Source organism: Gadus macrocephalus, chromosome 10 (genome assembly GCF_031168955.1).
Source record: "Gadus macrocephalus chromosome 10, ASM3116895v1".
Taxonomy (NCBI): domain Eukaryota; kingdom Metazoa; phylum Chordata; class Actinopteri; order Gadiformes; family Gadidae; genus Gadus; species Gadus macrocephalus.
The window spans coordinates 3,006,201-3,027,412 of NC_082391.1; positions in this window are offsets into that span (position 1 = coordinate 3,006,201).

The window sequence follows — 21,212 nt, forward strand, 5'->3', positions numbered from 1 at the left end:
GAGTTTTTAAGTGGCGTGTAAACTTTGTCTGTGTCTTTACACAAATGTAGCAGTAACTTTTATTTCTGAGAGAGGAGGATGTTTTCGAGCTTAACATGTCTTCAGCATCAGTATCACCATTCTCAACTTTAGCCTGACTTCCTGATATTTCAAGATGATTTGAGCTGACTGCATCTTGAGGCAGTCATTCTGCAGCTTCGAATAATGGTTCAATATCTTCCTCTAGGAGTCTGTCTTGATAGTGCCTTTTCTTTTTTAATGGAGGCTTACTGGTGGACATCTCAAAAATCTCAAAATCTCAAAAAATGCTTCCAAATGTTTTGGATAGGTTTTCGAAAGCTCTAAAATTTCTTCCCCAGTGCTGGTTGAACTACTGTGAGAATCGGGAACATATTCCTCCTCTGATTATCAGATCTCACTTGAACTTTGTTCTTCAGAAGTCTGATAATCAAGAACAAAAAGGATTACAGTTTTGTGTACTTAGAAAGCATACTGCTGAGAATAATTCCAGGAAACACTTACTTCTGGCAGAAGTTCAGTAGTGGTCTTCATGTGTTTAACACAAAAACTTTTGTGCCAGGACTTGTAGCAAACTAGACAGAGCAAATTAAGAATTCACTAAAAGAATAATTGATAGTCATTTCATGCAATTCATTATAGTGACTATTTACAAGCACTGTATGGTCATTTATAGGCCGATGTTTGTGTCCTATTGTTGAAAATTACTTAAGTGCAGCTGCAAATGACACATTGGAATGTGTTAAATTATTTTCACCACAAACCATGTCTGATTAAATTGCTTACTACATAACAAAGAGTTGTTCATCAGAGCTCAAAGGTTTCCATATCTAGCCTCTCAAAGTGCACATATATTTTATTAATTTTTTATACTATATTTTTGGTTATATATGAACATAAAATAATAAACAAGCAAACAAAAGAGGGCACGACAATGCACACATTTGAAACCAGGTACAAATAAGAAAAGCATAGGTGCAGTACACAATACAAATGTATTCTCACATTGGAATATAATGAAATAGAATTAAGAGTCTTTATGTTTGGAGCGATCGCATTATTTCAAGTATTCCTCCCCTTTATCCTTTTGAAGCCGCAGGACAAAAGTTAAAATCTCCATTGCCTGGATAGAGTTTATAATGTTTGTTAGGAGTCTCATGGTAGGAGGATTCCTCTGAAGCCAGCATTTAGTAATTGCTTTTTTACTTGCAACCATGAAAATCTTCAGGAGGTATGTGTCTCCTTTACTGAGACCATCAGGGAGTTCTCCAAGATATATACAGTCAAATCTTATGTCCAGAATCTCCACAATTAACTCTCTCACTTCCCTCCAAAAAGGCAGAATACAAGGACAAGACCAAAAAACATGAACATAGTCTGCAGAAATCCCACCACACTCCCTCCAGCAAGAGACCTGCGTACTACTAAATTTTGATGTCTGGTTAGGGGTAACAACAAATCTTATCAAATTCTTCCAGCAGAAATCTCGCCAGAAATGAAAGAAAGAGTTTGTGGAAGTGGATTGATTCTTCCAAATTTGAAGCCACGTTTCTTCTGGAATTACTAAATTAGCTTATTTTTCCCTGTGTTGTCTAATATAATCTGTTGAGTTTTTATTCAATAAAGTAAAGCTTTTGTATAGTTTTCCAGTAATTTCTTTTGTACTTTTTTAATCATAAGCGTCTATAAAGATTTTAATTATTTTTGAGGGTTCAGCTAAATTAGGGCTCTTTATTGTTTTTTTTAAAAAGTGGCAAATCTGTAAGTAACGATAAAAATCTTCTTTACCCAACTCATTAGATTGACGCAAATCCTTTTAGGTTAAGGTTTCCGTGTTTAATTATTGTACAGAGGAGGTGATTCCTCGTTTAGTCCATTGTTTGTACCTATGGTCCTGTAAAGCTGGGGGAAGTGTGGATGGAATGCAGGCCAGCTCGTCACTCCAATCTCTCTGCAGAGCTGATAATTCTTTGCTACGTCTGACCACATTTTCAGAGAGAAACTAGTACATTGATTATGTAGCTGTTGAACATCATTAAACCTGCCAGGGCAACCCAAGATTGACTGAATAGGTATTTCCATTAAAGATAGCTAGATATTTTTCCACCTAGCTTCATAGGCTGGGTTACACCAACATACAAGATACCTCAGTTAAACTGACAGATACTAAACTTTAAGACAAGGCAGAGCCTTGTTCCAAATAAATCTTGAAAAATTGTTATCCCACTCTCTGAATTGTTTTGCGAAACCTCTATTGGAAGTGCTGAAAATATATATAAGGAGCAAGCTCCACCTGCCCAGATCATCCTATATTTTCTTATTTATCTGTTTATAATTGTGAAAGGTTTTTTGTCAGGAAGACACCAAGATATTTAAGTTGTGATTGGTGCCAATTAAATTACTGCCTGTCCGTCAATTGCTTTGAAGGCGTAAAACGAAAGGTCAAGACTTGGGTTTTTTGCACGTTCAGTGTGTAACCACAATATTTCCCATACGTTCCCAGGATGTTCATAAGCAATACCAGATTCAGGATTTTTAATTGTGACAAGGACGACGTCCGCATATAGAACCTTTTTGTTCTCTACACCTCCCACATCTATACCCTCCAGAGCAGTCTCCTCTCTGATGGTCTGGGCAAGGGGTTCAATAAAGAAGTTAAAAAGTAGCGGACTTAGTGGGCAACCTTGCCTACATCCTCGTTGTAGCATTATTAGAATCGAAAGAATCCCATTAACTTTTATCCTCGCGGTTGGGGAGGTACAGCATGTGCATTGTATAAATGAATCACTAAACCAAATAAAATAAGAAATCCCATCCTACCGATCAAATGCCTTCTCTGCATCAAGGCTGAGAAGGACTGCACTTGATGTTCCTTTTGAAATTTGATCAATAATGTTAAGGGCTCTTCTAATATTATTCTGTGTTTGCCTATTACTTTTAAAACCTGTCTGGTCCACATCTATCAGGGAAGGCATTATTGTGTTTAATCTTCTAGCCAATATAGCTGCATGCAGTTTATAGTCTATGTTTAAAACCACTTATTGGTCTGTACCCTTTGCAGTCCATTTTGTCTTTGCGCTCCTTTGGTATGACTGAAATAAACGCATCCATGATGGCGGGTGAGCCCCACCCCTGAAAGTGTATTTGAAAGAAGCCAAAAGGGACCAATACCACTCTGAAGGAAATCCGTCACAGCCTGGGGATTTATTGGTTCTAAGATTTGAGATTCAATCATCTATTTCCTCAGCTGAGATTTCACAAATTAACTAGTCGTTTTGAATTGTATCTATTGAGGGGAGATCTAAAGAAGAAAGAAACGTTTTAATTGTAAGTCTGTCGGATTTGTCTGGCAGTGTATATAATAAACTGTAATATTTTTCAAATGCACTCTGAATTTCCTCTAATGTAATAGTTACCTTATTTGTTATAGGATCCCTAATTTTGTGAATGGAGTTTTCTGCTTGCTGTTTTCTAATTCTCCATGCAAGCACTTTAGACGCTTTAGGCCCTGCCTCATAATATCAAATATTTCCTTTTTTTTCAATTTCCTCACTAAAAATCTGGTCTATCTCCTGCTTAACGGGGCTCATTTGCTCACGTAAAGAGGGGTCGTTGTTAGCAGCATGAAGTTGGTCAAGGTCGCTTCTGCAAGTCTGACAGCTTTTCATCTATGATCTTTTTCAGCCTAGCACATTTAGCGATGATTTTTCAGCTAAGAAATGCTTTTGCTGCATCACATAGAATTGCAGGACTGACTTCTCCGTTATCATTGTGTTCTAAGTAATTTTCTAGTTCCTTGGCCATTTCAGTTTTGAAAGAATGACTATTTAATAAACCAGTATTCTGCCTACATAAAGTAGTTTTGGGATTTCTATCTAAAGTAAATTTCAAAGTTAAACCTGAGTGATCAGAAATATCTTTGTTCAATCGTGCAATCTTTCACCTTATGGAAATCTCTGCTAAACATGAAAACATAATCGATTCTAGAGAATATATTATGCCTTGCAGAGTAGAAGGTAAAATCACTATTGTGTTTGTGTAAATATCTGCAAGTATCAATTAGTCCAAGGGCTTGAAGAATTTTATTTAGTTGTTTTTCTAAGAGATTCTTTTTCCTCACTCGATTCGTTGTGTCTAATCTAGGGTTAAGAAGTAAATTAAAGTCCCCTACACATATACTTGTACCATATATTTCCGCAGCAATGAGGTTAAATATCTCCCTAAAGAAAGAGATGCTGCTACCAGGGGGTGCATATACGTTGCACAGAGTAACTTCTTCCTGCTCCATTTTCCCCTTGACTAGAACAAATTACCTTCTTTGTCTTTATGTTCTGCGATCAATTCAAAACAAACATAATTTGGAATAAGAATAGCTACTCCCCTTGTCTTTCCTGTCCTGTGTCGGGAGAAAAAGGTATTTCTAAATCCAATTTTCTTAAATTTCTCAAGTTCTAAAGCAGACAAATGCGTTTCTTGCAGAAAAACTATATACATTTTTTCTCGTTTCAATTTTGCAACTATTTTGCTCTTTTTGATGGGATTGTTTATGCCAGGGGTCTCAAACTAAACGTACCTGTGGGAAGCTGGAGGTTGAGTCTGGGTCAGGCTGGGCCACAGCAAGAAAAAAAAAATAGCACAACTGACCCAATCTAAGTTAATGATCGGGCTATAATTAGATCACGTTGGCTATGTAATCGCTGACAACAGGGGACATTTCATGGTGGTTGGTGGAAACTGGGACATTTTAGCGTCCTTTGGCTTTTGTCGGGGCTCAGGACACGTAACTCAAAATTGGGACTGTCCCGGCAAAACCGGGACATCTGGTCACCCTATCACAAGTGATAAAAAGGCGTGGCAAGCGACTCAGCAAAAATGTGCGTTTGACAAAAACGCGCGGGCTGCAATAACACTTAAAGTTGATGTCAGGTAGGGGGCCACAATATTTCATCCAGCGGGCCTCAATTGGCCCCCGGACCGCGAGTTTGAGACCCTTGGTTTATGCCATTCACATTCCAAGACTGTATGTTATAATACTGCATATACATTAGTCACCATTAACATGTGTTCTTGTACCTTGGAGAATTCAGTCAAAAAGTACTTATTGGAGAAAGTGAGACCAAAAGTATAAGGCCTCCCCCCCCCCCCCCCCCTTTCTTGACCCTCTATTTCACAGCATGAGACAGGGCTCACAAAAAAAAAGGTTTTACACACACACACACACACACACACACACACACACACACACACTCGAAAGACATTGGCACTTTTCCCCCGGAGGGTGCGGGTCAGTACAGTCTGCAAAGGTGCGGCACGAGTCGCGTTTCCATCGCCAAAAGTGAGCGTGTTCCGGACTGAGCCGTATTCAGCCGTACTCGTCTCGCAGTACTCTGAAAGGGTGCCGGTATTACACCGAATTCTGCGACCCACCAAAAAGTTTGACCACAGGGGGCGGTTCTTTCCTTTCTTGATACAAACGTTAATTCTAAACAGCATTTTACACAGTAGCCTATAATAGGAAGTGCTCAAAGGTAAATCGCCTAATCAAACACTGACTGAACATTTTTATAGTTATTAATTTAATTCTCAATTAAATTGATAATATTTATGAGACTGTTATAGGTAAGCTATAATCTCTGGGTGGTGCCCCATTTAGAAGTAAAATTTGAATTAGTCATTTTAAATTATTTTCTTGATTATTATTTTTTTTTTGCCCAAACAGGAGGAAACTCCTCTATTTCATTAATCTTGCATTACATGACTACGACTAACAAACATTCAAAGTAAAAAATCACTACAACTCTAAATATTAGTTTATTTTAATGTACAAAGCTCACAGTCTTCCTAATGTCTGCACCTGTCCATGTGAGTATTACACAGGACAAGTGTATCTACATATTGCTGATTATACTTCTCCTGACTTCTAACTACAGGGTGGCACGATGACCTGGTGACTAGCACTGTTGCCTCACAGCAAGAATGACCCAGGTGAGATTCCTAGGTTTGACCTGGCTCTTTCTGTGTTGAGGTTACATGTTTTTCTCCTCAGTGTCAGTGTGTGTTTTCACTGGGTACTCTTGCTTCCTCCCACCACCAAAAACATTCACACACACAAAAACACAAACTGTTTGCAAAGGGCTAACTTCTTGGTACCCACTGGTGTTTGCACTCGTTGGGATGTTTTTTTTTTGCATGCCAGCCATTATCAGTGATATTCGCCACACATCATTGTGTCGTACATGCCCTGCAACAACAAAATTAACCACTGACGTTTACGAGCACAAAACATTATCATATATGAAGGGTGATTGCAAAGAAGGCAGCAAAACTATCAAGGAAGTTCGGGACTGTCTACCTTTAATTGTTATGAATGAAAAGGGAATTGACCATGGGTCTGACTCCATACTGCTTGTATTTTCTGTTCATGGGACTTTTAATCAAGCGGCACAAAACTAATCCGAAACATGTTTCATTATAATGCAAGTCTCGTTGTTTGGCAGACGTGAGCCATAAGGAAACAGCTTTTATGACTTTTTTGCCCTTTTGGAACATCCACAGCAGTCAATTTCTTCAATGTAATGGAGTGAGGCAGCTAGTTAAAGTGGCACCTAATGAAGCAGTCCTGGAACGACTGTACTGCGAGGGAGTTCTCTCCATCTCCGTCTCGCATCCATATCCCCTGACGAATCTGAAAGGTGAGGAAATCGGCGCGCAACATGTTCTGTCAAGACTCTGGCAGAGGGTGCTCTTAGTAATAGAATAGAGGAAATGGGAAGGGGAGCTATTTTCTCTAGAAAACACTTTACCAGAAGGATGGTGGTCTGAAAAGGCAGCTTTGAAACTAAAACTAAAAACACTGCGGGGAAGTGGATTGGCACTTTAATGCCTTGCTCTTTGACCAATAACAAGGTCGAACAATTCATGAAAGAATATACAATTGAGTTGATACTTATTTCTTAAAATTGTTGAAATACATCAATTGCTTTCCAATTGTATAAGGTTTACTGCCATGGCATAACCAGGAGAACGAAACCCAAAACACGGCTCGTCCATTGGTTTGCATTAACACTATTGCATGCAAAACTTCTTATTGGCTGATGGGGTTATGTGATCCCCTGCCAGTTGGGGGGGCTGGATTGTTTGTAGCAGGTGCTAATACATTTGACCCAGCAAACATGAACAAATAATGCTAGTAGAGAAAAAGCAAGAATCACTGATCCCTTGCTATTAGGCAAGGGATCTCTGCTTGCATTTCTGCCGATGCAAGCAGAATTGCTCAATGGTAATCGTACCTTGCACAAATGTAATACGCAAATGTAATATTGTATACATAAGTAAGTCTGATGTTTGCATACTGTAGATATAAGTTATTATAAAAATATATATACATTATTTTTCATCACTAAATGACTGGGGGTTTTGGGAGAGGGGGCTTAGAGGGGGCTCAGCCTTTTTCAGGGGGAGCTTAAGTCCATACTAGCCCCCCCCCTGTCACCTGCTGATCAAGCGTTTGAGATCAACCTGTGCTGGTTGAATCTGTACTGAAGGGGTGTTGGCAGGCATCCCTGCCTCAGAATGAAAAAAAACGGAAGGCATGCTTTATACATGGGGTCAGGGGGTTGGTTCTCCTTTAAATGTTCTTTGCAGTATGCCTGCAGGGAGCGTATCTGTTTTGGAGTGTCGCAGCACCTTGACAGCGCCTGCTGCTCAGAGCGGACTGGAGCTAACTCCCCCATACAGCTGGGGAGTTTAGCCCATGTCAGGGCAGTGGGAAAAACTCCTTTTCAAGAGTCAGTCATGACGAGTTCTCCGGTCCCCTTTGTATTGAGATCGAGCCAGAGGGATAGAGAGGGTAAGAGAACAAAAGAGAGAGTGGCAAAGGACAGAGAGCATGTCTTTACAGCTTTATTTAGTCCCTCCTGTCTGTGATAGGCATTTTCTGGTTTTGATATATTGAACTACCATTATTATGTTTTTCCCGTTTACTACTGCTTCTGTTCGCAAACCACTGTGTATCCTTAAAGGTGAGGTTGTAGGATTAAGTGGCCTCTGGCGGTGAGGTTGCAGATTGCAACCAACTGAAAACACCTCCAAGCCCTCCCTTTCCGACGAGGTATGAGAAGCTACGGCGGCCTGCACAGGCCTTTAAGGTGCCAGGGGGTACTTCTATAATTATCTCGTTGTCTACAAAAAATGAGGTTCTATGATTCATCGATACATTGTATTTAGAAGCTACTCTATAGGTCATAGCTTGACAATGAGTAAGATAGCGTTTTCATTTCAAAAACAGACGAACTGTGTTGTCCAGAGCCATTTGTCTGCTCTGCGAAGGAGGACCCCTTTGTAGATATAACGGGTTAATTCTAAGGTAACGAAATACAATAAACAGAGTACAATTCATGGGATTAAATAATTCTTAAGAGTTACGAGTGTTACGTTTAATTTCCACTACGCACTGCACCTTTATCAGAAACAGCCTGGCGATGGGTGAGATATTGAAAAGAATTCAGCCAAAACCATAACATAACTCTAAAGTCTCCTACTGTTGTATTACATAATGCAAGACCTTTCAATCTCAAAACCATTGCCCTTAATGACCCAGTTGGGAGGAGATATCTTTTTTGCCTCCAACATTTGGACCAGCCAATGGCCAGATGAGCAACATAAAAGAACTGCACCTAAAACTAGACGTTGACAGGGGAGATTCCCACAGCTGTTGAATTATTCACATTCAACACACACACGCACCCGCACGCACGCACATAGTGACGAACTCCCCAGCACACAAATGTTAGGGCCTCATGTGTTGGACCCAGCACAGGTGGGTTTAATCAGAACAGAATAGACTCTAGGATACACACTGGGCGCTTGAACATTTGAACAACCATTTAGCCCTTTTTGGGTTTGGCCTGCACAAAGGCTTGTTTCCCTGGATTATGACTCACCAATACCGAGTGGTAATTTGTCACGAATCATTATTCACAAGGTATTCCTTTACAGCCTGCGCCTCTTGCTGAGTGCCGGCCCTTTGTGCTGTCATTTTCAGTCATATATCTGTGTGTGTGTGTGTGTGTCAAAACTCTCCTCCTTGTGTAGTTTGCAGGGTTGAAATATTCATGGTTTGGTTTCCTGTGTGTCCGAGAGCTGCCCTAATACTAGTCTCACCAATCAGACTTCCGATTAGTTAAAAGGTGACATATTATACCACCAGGTGTGAGTGTGATTAGCCGTTACAAGCCGTTTTGAAAATCGGCCTCTTCTGACATCACTAGTTGACTTGTCCACCTAGATGTGTGACAGATAGATGAGCAACGTTTGCTACAGTCCACTAGGGAGGCTGGTATACGGATCTATCCAGCACTCATCTAGGTAAACACGGCCACTTGTGATGTCAGATGAGGCCGATTTTCGTAACTGCTTGTACCAGCTAATGACAATCACACATGGTGGTATAATTTGTCACCTTTAATATCTATAAAGTCTGATGGCACACTCAAATCTGGGTGAATGGGGAGGCTCACTTTCCTCATTCAATTCAAATTTCTTTCATCCTAACATGTTGGAGACAAGGATTTGGGAGCTTGCAGTTGGCAAACAAAATCTCGGCCAGCAGTAAAAAAAGATTGATTTCAAATCAACAGCGTGTAGCCACTGTGGAAATGCACTTCTTAAAATTGAAAAGTTTCTCAGTAAAATAAGCTGCCGACCAGCAGTTTCTGGTTTCCAGCCAAGGCTCTGTGCCGTACCCCAGTGGAAATCTGCCTAACATAGTAGTGCTGGAGCTGAGATTGCCCAAGGACTAAAAACCCACAAGCAGTCGGCGTTGTGCTTAGGCTACGGCATACACATGCAAAGACAAGTAGCATTCAGACAGCTCCTGGGTTATCAGCGTGAATCAGGGACTACTGAGTACATGTTCAACACATGCTAATTGTCCTTCGGACTCACGCTTCGGATCAATACCCAAAAAAAAACAGACAAAGAAATTCTTCAATGAATTGCTGAAAGCAGGAATATTTTTTAGATACTAAAGGTTTGAAAGGAGTATCACACAAAGATGTGCATAAAGCCTGATGTCTTGTGTCTTTTATTCCATTGCTCCTCTTCTCTCATCCTTTCATTTGACCTAGAAAAGGATCAATAAAAAAAAGAGACGGATCACCGTGTGTAAACCCTTGATTGGGTCGATGGTACCTGCGTTAAATGTTACAGATTAACGGTCAATTTAAACGTTGTATGGTTCAATCACAATAAGGGTTTCAGCCATCAGTTAAGAGAAGAAATAAAGAGGCTAATTAGGACGGACATGAAAAAAGAAGGAAAGAGAGCGAAAGAAAGAGTGAGATAGAGAGCAAAAAAGACAACAAAGCCACAGTGATGTACAGTAGAATGCAAGAGGACCTGAGGGCTTGCTTCTCAAATGCTATGCTAGTTAGCCAGCCAATTCTTCCCATGCCAACACACACAAACACACACACACACACACACACAGGCGCCACACCTCGGGCCAGCGGTTCACACACATCATAGAAGAGAGCTGCTTTGATGCAAAACCAAAACCCCCCGTTGCTATCTCCCTCCAATGTGTGTGTGTGTGTGTGTGTGTGTGTGTGTGTGTGTGTGTGCGCGTGTCCGTGTGCCTGTGTGTGAGGACTATTCCGAGTACAAGTGAACAGCGAGAGACAATTTAAAAAATAGTGCGCTTTTAAATTGTGTTTTTTCCAATTAAAATGTTTACGTAAAAACAGAAAAAAAGTGTGTAACGTGAAATACAAAAGAGCAAACGGCCAAACAACAAACATAATTAAAGCTGTATATGAAGTGGAGGCTGGAGTCACATGGGTTTGCGGTTTTCTGGAGCGAGAGTGAGAAAGGAAAAGGGTGAAGCGAGGCATTAGAACAATTGTTTTCTGGCAGAGAAATAACGAGGGGAGCGGAGATGACACACACAGATGACGCCCGCTAGGTCGAACATAACAAATTGACAGAGCGCAGCGCATGACAAATTCAAACAAATATGAGATTCAACAGTGTATTAATATACTTTGTCTCCCAACCATGCTCATCTGATTAATCAACTAATATGCAAATGGATATTACTCCCAACGACAAATAACACAGGCGTGTGTGTGTGTGTGTGTGTGTGTGTGTGTGTGTGTGTGTGTGTGTGTGTGTGTGTGTGTGTGTGTGTGTGTGTGTGTGTGTGTGTGTGTGTGTGTGTGTGTGTTTGTATGTGTGTTTGTATGGGTGTGTGCGTCTAGATGTACATATGCAGATGTTTGAGCAGAGAGTTGTGGCAGATTCAATGCCAGCTCCAGTCCCGCTCACTCACTGGACATCAGGTGTTCAGACCCGTCCAGTTCCGGGGTCGAAATGCAAACGGCAGCACAAGGTTGAAACATTGTTTGAAGCCAAGGAGTGCCAGGAAATGCGTTTTGTTTCGCCGTGCTTTACTCCCTCCGGATGAACCTGTCTCTCCTTTTTGTTTTTCCCCTCTACGTCCACTGAGTAACACAGCACATGAATAATATTCAGGAACAAAACAAAACAAAAAAACACCACCGAATAGACCCAGGAGAGCACCAGCTGAATGTTGATATATATAAAGAAATAAATCCCCAGCTACTCTCTGCCGACTCAATTCTCCCCGTTAGCCCCGTCGCTCCGCGCAGCCTCCCCGGCCCGCCTCCCCCACCCAGTTTATTAACCGCCGGGACGGAGAGCCGGGTGAATGATCAGCTGCTAAGCGCTCCTGCTACTCCCCTGATTACACTGCCACCACTCCTCTTCCTCTCCCCAACTCCTCTTCCCCACCCTCCCCCCCCCCCACCACCACTCTATCCCTTCGTATTCTCAGAAACAAATAAACATTTTCTCTCTCTCTCTCTATCCATCGTTCACTCCGTACCCAACTCGGATCGTCCCTGAGACCTCGAACTCTGACCCGGGCTCTCTCTCTCTCTCTCTCTCTCTCTCTCTCTCTCTCCCTGAATGCCAGCGCTCTCCTCATATACCTCTCAGTAGTAGGCACTTCTGTGGGGAGGTGTCCCCCTCACCCATCGCCACACACACACACACACACACGTATTTGCATGCTGACCTTGACCCCCTGGGTTTGACCTTGGCAGCAGCAGCGGCGTTGTCAGCGAGGATGCAGGGGGTGTTGGGGCGTGGTGTTCACAGACGGCGTGACAGGGCAGGGTCATGTCAAGCAGGTCCTTGGATATCAGCGTGTTTCTGTTAAAGTGACAGTGAGGGGTGTGTAGTTCGGCTCCCGGGCATTAGGAAAGGAGCACAGCCAACACTCTGAAACCGGCACTGAGAGTCACTGGGAAGATCTTTGTGGCTAGAATCAACCAATTAGTTCCACATGGTTTCAGATGACATCACAAACATTCCTTACCACAATAGTGGTGCTGTTTCATCATTATAAGGAAAATAACAACAAATGCTTGCTTGGTTACAATGATCTTTGGGCAAGATGTACCAAGATAGCGGGCTTGAACTTATGTTATGGAAGAAGGTCACATGATTGAAACCCTTCGATAAGCTGTGAAGACATGTGTGGGAATGACTAAAATAAAAAATAAAACATGAGCCTCATAGCAGCTTGTTGAGGGCACTCATCCACAGCAGTTCAGGATGGTCGCCTTCTGAATTTGGCGCCACTCATACACAGCACCAAAAATGGGCCATTCAACTTGCTGCCGAGGCTTTTCATGGAAGTCCTAAGATCACGGGATCATGCACACGGGGTAGTGTGTATCAATTGAGGGTAAAATACACTTTACACAAACCACATGCAATCTAATGAAGAGGCAGGTGTGATGTATGTCAGGTGTAGTGGCGAACATAAATGCATGCTGCAGGAGCATGTGATACCCACAGCCCTATCTCCTCTTCTTTGCTCTCTTCCCAGGTGCACCTACACACACACACACACACACACGCACACGCACGCACGCACGCACACACACAAACCAGTAATTGCCCCTGAAGGTTCAAAGGAAGACAGAGTGTGGTTCAGTCTTTAAATGGTTGTTTCTGAGGCCATTTGCCCTGACCACAAACCAAACAGGTTTTACGTAATGAGAGGCACAGAAGCAAATTGAGATGACTTTAATAAATATGGCAGTTCTGCAAGCAAACAGGCGAGAGGTATAGCACAATGTTTATAGCTCGGACTCAATAGTGGATGCAGCACAAAACAAACCAAACAGAATGGAATGCCAAACGTAATGATGTGACAAAAATACAAATATTTATAGTATTTTTAGGCACTGTCCTATAGCAAAAGTGCAAACAAAGTTACTGACAAATTTGATTCAAATGTTGTTTACCTTGCATTCATGCAGAGGCTGCTTGAATTACTAAGAGTGATTGTGTGTCACCTGCAGTAAGACCGTCAGAAGGCAGGAGCTCCAAGCAGTCAAAATCAACCTGAATTTTGTTTATATACCATACTTTCTTAGCATTGTTGATGACAGATTTATCTTAAAATGTCATTATTTTCATTTTTAACAACCTCCCAATGCCATAACTCATGCAGTTTGATCAACTCATCATCTATTGGAAGACCAAACGGGGCTCCATCAGACTGTCTCATTCCCAAAACACCAATAGGTCGCTGCTCCGTCCCATCCCTGGGGACAATGTAAGGGTGCATATAACAACATTCTCCATACTATATTGACGCATTTTGTTCACTAACCTTACCTTACATTGACCTGACCTCATCTCCACCTCCTTCGCACCTGACCTTCTGTCATTAGCCTCCGTGTAGCCCGAGGGGCTACACGGGACAACATCAAGCTGTCTGCAGCTAATCTGCAGGGACAGGTGACCCGGGAGACCTTGGTCATCCAATGCTGCTTTGCCCTTCAGATCATGCTCTTCCCTGGAAGGAGGAATACAGATCAGCCCATTAGAATAGACGATAAAACCAGCTGAAGGCAAATTGCAACAGTTTCAAAGAGAGTGGGTCAAGAGGTAGGGTTGTAACCAGAAGGTTGCTAGTTCTTGCCCAGACTCCACCTAGCTTGAGAGAGATTGTTGAGGTGGCCCTGAGCAAGACACTTAACCATTACTGTTCCAAGGAGCTGGCTGTCGCCTTGCATGGTTGACTACCGTCTGTGTGTGAACATGTGAATGCTGTACGTCGCTTTTGATGTGTCCGCTAAATGTAAATGAAAAAGAGAGAGGGTACAATAAGACAGATTTTGAAACTGAACAACCAAAAAAATGTCCCTTCTCTCTTTGCTTGATTCCTCCCTCCCTGTGTTTGTCTGCCATTTAGAAGTCTTGCATTTAACACCCCTCTGACTGACAGGTCAGATGGATTCCCTTAACGAACCAATCAGGAGAGCGATGCTCAACATTCGTCAGATATTGCCCGGATGAGCTGGGAGCAGTCTCAAATCCAAATTGGCTCATCCAGTGGCTGGTACAGCAAACTCCAAACAGGTAATCTCACAATCATTCCACTCGCTAAGAGCAGGATGGCTATACCATTTGTAACAAATTACACTCAGCTCTTAAGTTCAACCTACAGTACCTTTCTAGAAATACTACAATTTATTAGATGTTTTAGTGCAGTGGATTTGCTTCATGCATTCCCTGAAAAAAGTAAAAAAATTATAATTGTGAATAGTTTAATTAAATAAACATTTGAATAATCAAAATGAATGGTAGCACAAAACAGAACAAACAATATAATTAGAAATGTGATACATTTTAGATGATTAAAAAAGGAAATGAAACAAAATGAGGAAAAAATAATTTCATTGTAATCAGCAATTAAAGGATTATTACAAGTGGTGTTAAAGACTTATATTTGAAGGTCCTGCATACAATGCAATGCTGTGTTGTTTTGTATATTTAGAGTTACAAATTGGCCATGTTTCCTTTCAGGCTTTGTGGTCACTTTTGAGCTGATTAGCAGCATGGAGTACGCGTGGATTTATACTCTACGTGGACGGCACTGCATCAACTATGAAGGTCGCGCTAGCGGTGCCGCCAGGGACTTTAAATCATTTGGACAAATGAACAAACTACCGTTACCCAGTAGCTATAGGATCAACAGACAGATACTGAACCTGTGGCAGTATCAGTTGTCATGATCGGTGACGGTATTTTTCCCCTCTATTACTTTATGTTTATTATTTATAACCCATACACTTTATTTCCTCTGCAGGCTATAAGTGCAACGTTCATTGCTGTATAGTTTACACTGTGATTGTATAATTACAGAATAATGAGCTTTATAAATGCATGCGCCTTCTGTGCATTCATATATATTCATATCAATACGTCATTGAGTATTCCACAGGGTTAAAGACCTCAAACCTTTAAAGGCAGACCATGGCATCCTGAGTCACTGCATACCAAGTAAATAAATCCATGAAGGGAGAGTAGAAAATTAAATTAAAGTTGAATGACCCAAAAGTAGCCAATTGGCAGCCATTAGAAGTGTTCCAAGTACCAAGTTGGCTATATTTACGAAAATGATCAATGGGACCGAAAAAGGACACAGATGATGAACGTTACCATTTCTTGTGTAGCATTTTCTATCTTCTGTCATAACTTGTTAATTAACTTTTTTTTTTGGAACCATCAACCATATTTAAAAAACAAAGAAAAACAATTAACTTTATCCTGTTGTGAAATTATCAAAATTAAGGCTACATTGTAGCCTCAGCTATGCTCAGTTTGCATTATTAATTCAGTCATTGTAGCTATGTCAGCTGCTGCATGCCACTGAGATGGCTACCACATTCCACATAAGTGGCTTAACTAGGCTCCTCCAAAACCAGAACACAGGGTGATAACTTCACCGTGTTCCTCTTGGCTGGCAGAGGTGTGGCTTTGCCTGGGCTGTTCCGGATCAGCGTTATTGCCTGGGCTTGTGTTCTTGTGGACTTTTAAAACATAGTTTACCAGTAGCAGCACAAGTACTGTTTCATTTAAAAAGGCTACATCTAGCCAAATAGACTCCAAATGCCTGGAAATCGTCTTTTGCACCGACCGTTTTTGTATGCATTGGGAGGTTGGGCCAACTTGGGACAGCTGAGCATCCCAGAATGCATTTCACAACAACCAGCATTCTGCGTTCTCCCGTCCTCGGGATATCGTACTCCCGAGTCGTACTTGCGAAGTCCGAACTACCAAATATGCCAGTCAGAACTTGACCTCCATGGCACACTTGGTTTTGAGAAAGGCCTAGAATACTAGACCCTGGCTCTGAATGGCGCACCACTTGGTTATATTTGGCCATGTTTGGGATCTCCTGAGTGTTTGTATGTGATGATGGCTGTTTTAATCGGTGCACCTTGATTACTCAATGTGAAACAGGTGTGCAGCCACACCCAACCCCAGAATCCAATCAGACTGACTCGGGCCAGGTGAGGCTGCTTAAAACAGCCATCAACCACACACGTTGACCATCTGACGAGGTGTTTTTAAGATCTAAGTAAACTCAAAGGCTCCTGTGTTTGGCTGCATATAGTTATACATCCATTCCATATCCTATTGACTTCACAATTGATGCTTACTGTAAAAAATACAATAGGCTATTACACTTTTGTAGGCTACAAACACGTCTTAACTTTTGAGCTGTCTCCATTATGCTGCATATTTATCTGCCCTAACACACACAGAAACCACTTACCGTGTTAAGTGAGGTGTGGAGATCATTCTGGTTGCATTTCATTTTCCCTTTCCCGCTGAAATTATTTTCATTTGAATATTTGACTGCATTGGTAAAAACGTCCCGATAGCAGCCTCACCCCAGCTTGACACAATGTGCTCATTAAATTGGATCAAATTAAAAATGTTCAGCTCCACAAAATTCATCTGTATTCTATATACTTGACTAACTGTAACCCAAACCTTTACCCTGTGGCAATATTGAATTGGCACAGAAATGGGACAATCTGAGGGGGGAAAAGAGAATTACTGAGATTATGTCATTGCTATTCAACAACAGAGTATTCTCTGGGACCTCTAGAAGTCGCAATGACCTCAATGTTGACTTGGAGAAAGTGGAGGTTAATGATATTTTGAATCGGAGATGGAATCATTTCGACTGTCAATTTCAAGCATGGACAAGCTGAGTATTTTCTGCCCTTTGGGGGGCAAGGGCTAGGGGGGGTGTCATCAATATATGGCCTGTTAAGACCTTTGAGATTGTAACTGTGATTAAGGGCTATACAAAAACAATTATATACGACCCCCCAAACCCTCAGAACGGGCAAATGGTATTGAATTATTTAAAATGTAAATCTGTTTGAATATTGTGCACTTTCACTATAGGTATTGACTGAAAAGTTGGAACATTATAATGAGCTGTTTTAGAAATAGGTCAAAATATTTGTTGGATTTGCTGAAACATTAAGCACAAATTCAACCAAGCTTGCCAAAGGAATCACACGCTACGTTTGGAAAGAGCAAGCATGTGTGTGAAAAAAATGTCCCTAGGAGTATAATCATCATAAAATAGGGATTTAATAACCACATATAAAAAAAGAAGGTATTTAGTCATTTATGTTTATCATATTTTTACATAATCTAAGAAATAATGCAAAAGTTTGAGCTCCACCAATAGGAGGAGCTTGTGTACCACACGTTACCACCAATGAGAACACCCGAGCCATCAGTAGAACCCACCCACAACGGTAGGCAGCAGACCTGGGGAAACACCCTGCGGGAGAAGAGGATTACCGCTGTCCAAAGTTCAGATGGCTTCGATACTTCAACGACACCATTTGTATTTATAAGCTAAAATAGGGCTTTTTAAGAATGACGAATGAGTTTTATATTTTATACACGTGACTATATTACCAGCGTCCCTCATGCTGTTCCTCTGTACGCCAATAAATAACTTTTGTAATATCAAAGAATGTCGTTTTAACAATGTCAATCCTTCAAGCCACCTAGATGGTTGCCACACTCTACCTCAATGGCTTTCACTGGGCTCCTCCAGACAAGGCAGCAGGTGGTGGCGTTGGAAAAGCCGTCTACTACATAAGGTTTGCAGACATTGATACATGATGTCGGTTCTCCCTGCAGCCATGCAGGAGATCTCTCACTGAGTGTGTCTGGTGACGGTTGAACACAAAAGATTTGTTCCTAAAAGTGCATAACGCTGTTCATATATATGTATTTGGTATAAATCTACCAAAGATGCGATCATAAGGGTTTTCCCCTGATGAAGGAGCATTCCAGCCTTGAGCAACTCTTGGCCATAAGGGCCCACAAAGTCATTAACACATGATTCTCCATACGGGAGGAGTTAAAGTTAGGCTAAAAGAGGATGCTTTCTTTCTCTGCTTCAGCTGCTCCATGTATGATCTCAGTTGATTGAAACCTTCATTAAACTTAAAAGTATGAAATGGGATTTGGCCTCTCTTCACATTGATAACAGGCCTAAACACAGCACAGGCCTGACGCACTTTAAACGTGATCACATTTCAAGTGATTAAATCCCATCCAAACTACATTTTGTCCCAACGTAACCTTTTATTTAACACAACTTCTGATGATGCAAATAAGATTACAAAAAAAGTTACATTTGCTTCTTTATAGCAAAAACGAAACTACAGCTCTGCCAAGAAATCAACAAAAAAAACAAGGTGGAAGCTGGTGCTGGCTGGGTAAGGGCCTGAGTTCAGGAAAACGTCTACTTCTGTCTGGCAGAGAGTACTTAATGTCACTCCTACCTCAAACTTCACCACCATGCCGACAACCTGGCCTTGGTTTTCATCTCCCCTGGTGCAATCAACCACAGCAGCTGCAGCTGGGCTGCCGGGCTGCTGATTGGACCAACGCGCCTCAGCTCTGCATCAGGTTGGTGGGGGGGGGGTGAAGCTTGTGCTGGAGTCTCACACTGCTTTTCCACGAGTGTGGCTACAGCTAGAACTCCATGCGTGCTTGGATAACAGGGATGGCTCGAGGTTCTGCATTAGCATTTCAGTTACATTGAGCGGTGGTGGTAAGGTGAATAAACGTTCCCACGGACCCCGCTGTTACCAAGATCCACGTTGGAAATAGATTTCCCTGGGTGTATTTTATCGTTGTGTCTGGCTGTCCAAACAGAAGTAAACTCTACACAAACTCCCCGCTCGTCCGACCAGCCATTACTTGCGATGAACCTGAGAGAGACCAGAGATAGGTGTGCTGGTGCACAGCCATGGGAGGACTGCAGGTTTCAGGGCACACAGAATCCCCATCAGGATTCCCGTCACCCCGGTAACAGTCTTTTTGTGACCCTCAGGTCAGGCAGACGCCTGTGCTGTCACAGAACACGCAGGAGAGGCTGAGGAAAGGTTTTTTCCCCGATCGCCCTGAACTCAGGCACTAGGTGATACAGTACCACTGGATAATCCGCCCAACATATATTGCACAATACATTTTGTGCATCTCCCTGTCTTAATTTGACATATATTTATATTATTCTTAATTTCTTAATTTTAAATAGTTTTAGCTTTACTTTTTAGCACAGAAAATACTGAGTATGTCACACAAACATTTCACTGCATAACCTGTATAAGTATGTGACGAATAAAAACCTTTGAATCTTGAATCAGAGGTCATCCAGATTCCAAAGGGCTGTGCACGTCTCAGTAGTCACGCAGCTCTTCATGGATCTTTGCGTATGTGCTAGAAGATGAACTGGGACGAAGGCGTTGCTTTGTGCTTACTTTAAAGCAGTCTAAGCCAATCAGGTACGGATGAGGAGGGAGAGACAAGCTTTTGGCAGGAGTACTTCATGTGCCCTCCTGTCGACCCAAGATGCATCTGCAGTACTTCAAAGTGGATAAACACTTGATGTGGTGAGATAGACCTTTGGTTATAACAAAAAAGCACGTCATTTTTTTGGTCTGTCTACCTGTCTTCCATATTATTTATTAATTTAGGGAGTTATGGTACCAGTGAGTGTTTCTTGTTTGGTTCCCCTTCACTAATGTAATTGTTTGGGTGAATACTCTTTGTGTAAATTTAGACCCACCAAGTTTCTAATGTGATGGAGGCTGGAGGTGTTATGGTTAATTACCATCATACACCTTGTTCAGTCTCAATACCCACATAGAAACCAAAGTCTGCACCAAGGTTTGCCTCAGAGCAAACAAATGTTTTCTCAGCCAATCATAGCTTAAGGATGATGGCATTTTTCAGAAGAAGAGACCTTGAACAAAGGGTCAATGAACCAACAGGCTAATTAAATTGCATCAACCTTCTCCATCAGATCATTATTTAAACATCTTGTTTTGCAAAGACTTTAATTTTAACCCCTGCTGCTGCCCAAGGAGAGTTGTGTGAGCTTTGTTTATATAGAGCTGGTCATATTATTATTATAATCGTTCTTTACCGGGCCACCCACACATTCACAAAATGGGATATTTTAAGGAAGGTAATCAGCCCTGCACATGGACCAAAACTCCCATTCATGTTCCGTAATTGTATTTCTACAATTTCAAAAAAGTGTGTGTGCTCACAAGTGAAAAGGAAAAAATTGTGTGGAATCCTAATTGCACATGTAACCCCGAAGAAACAACTATCGTGGAGTTGACTGCTGAGACAGGAAGGTAATTGGTTGAGCTTAAGCTTTCAAAGTCAGGACTAAATGTAAAGCCCTAACCATGTCCTCTGACCTGTTCTGTGTAACCAAGAAACTTTACATTATCTCAGATTTCATTTCATTATTTTCTCACTACCCAGAAAGATCTCAAACTGTGGCTCGGTATTTCAGCATGTCATGAATAATAATTGAACACTGCGACTGATAATCTTGTCGTTGACCAGAGCACTTTAGCTCTTGAATACAGTATGCTATAAAAGTTATTTAACTGGCAAACATTTGAAATGATGTGCTCAAAGTAAATGTCACACCAAACAGTGCAGAATGGTTCATTATGCTGTCCATAACTTTCAAGGTCTGCTGTAACCTGAGCAATTAAATTCAACTCAAGACACAGACAAATACAAAAATAATAATACATGTTCAACGACTTGGGTCTGGTTAAAATAAAAAAATAAAAAAATGTCTTACTCTAAAATAAAAGTGCACCAATGTCCCTCAATCTGGCTCTCATGAGTGGACATTTCTCGGATCTGAAGTCAAACTACTTCTGATAATATTCAACTTTTTTATTTTGACCCTGTGTACAATAGGATGCAGTAATGCCAGAAAATATTTATTC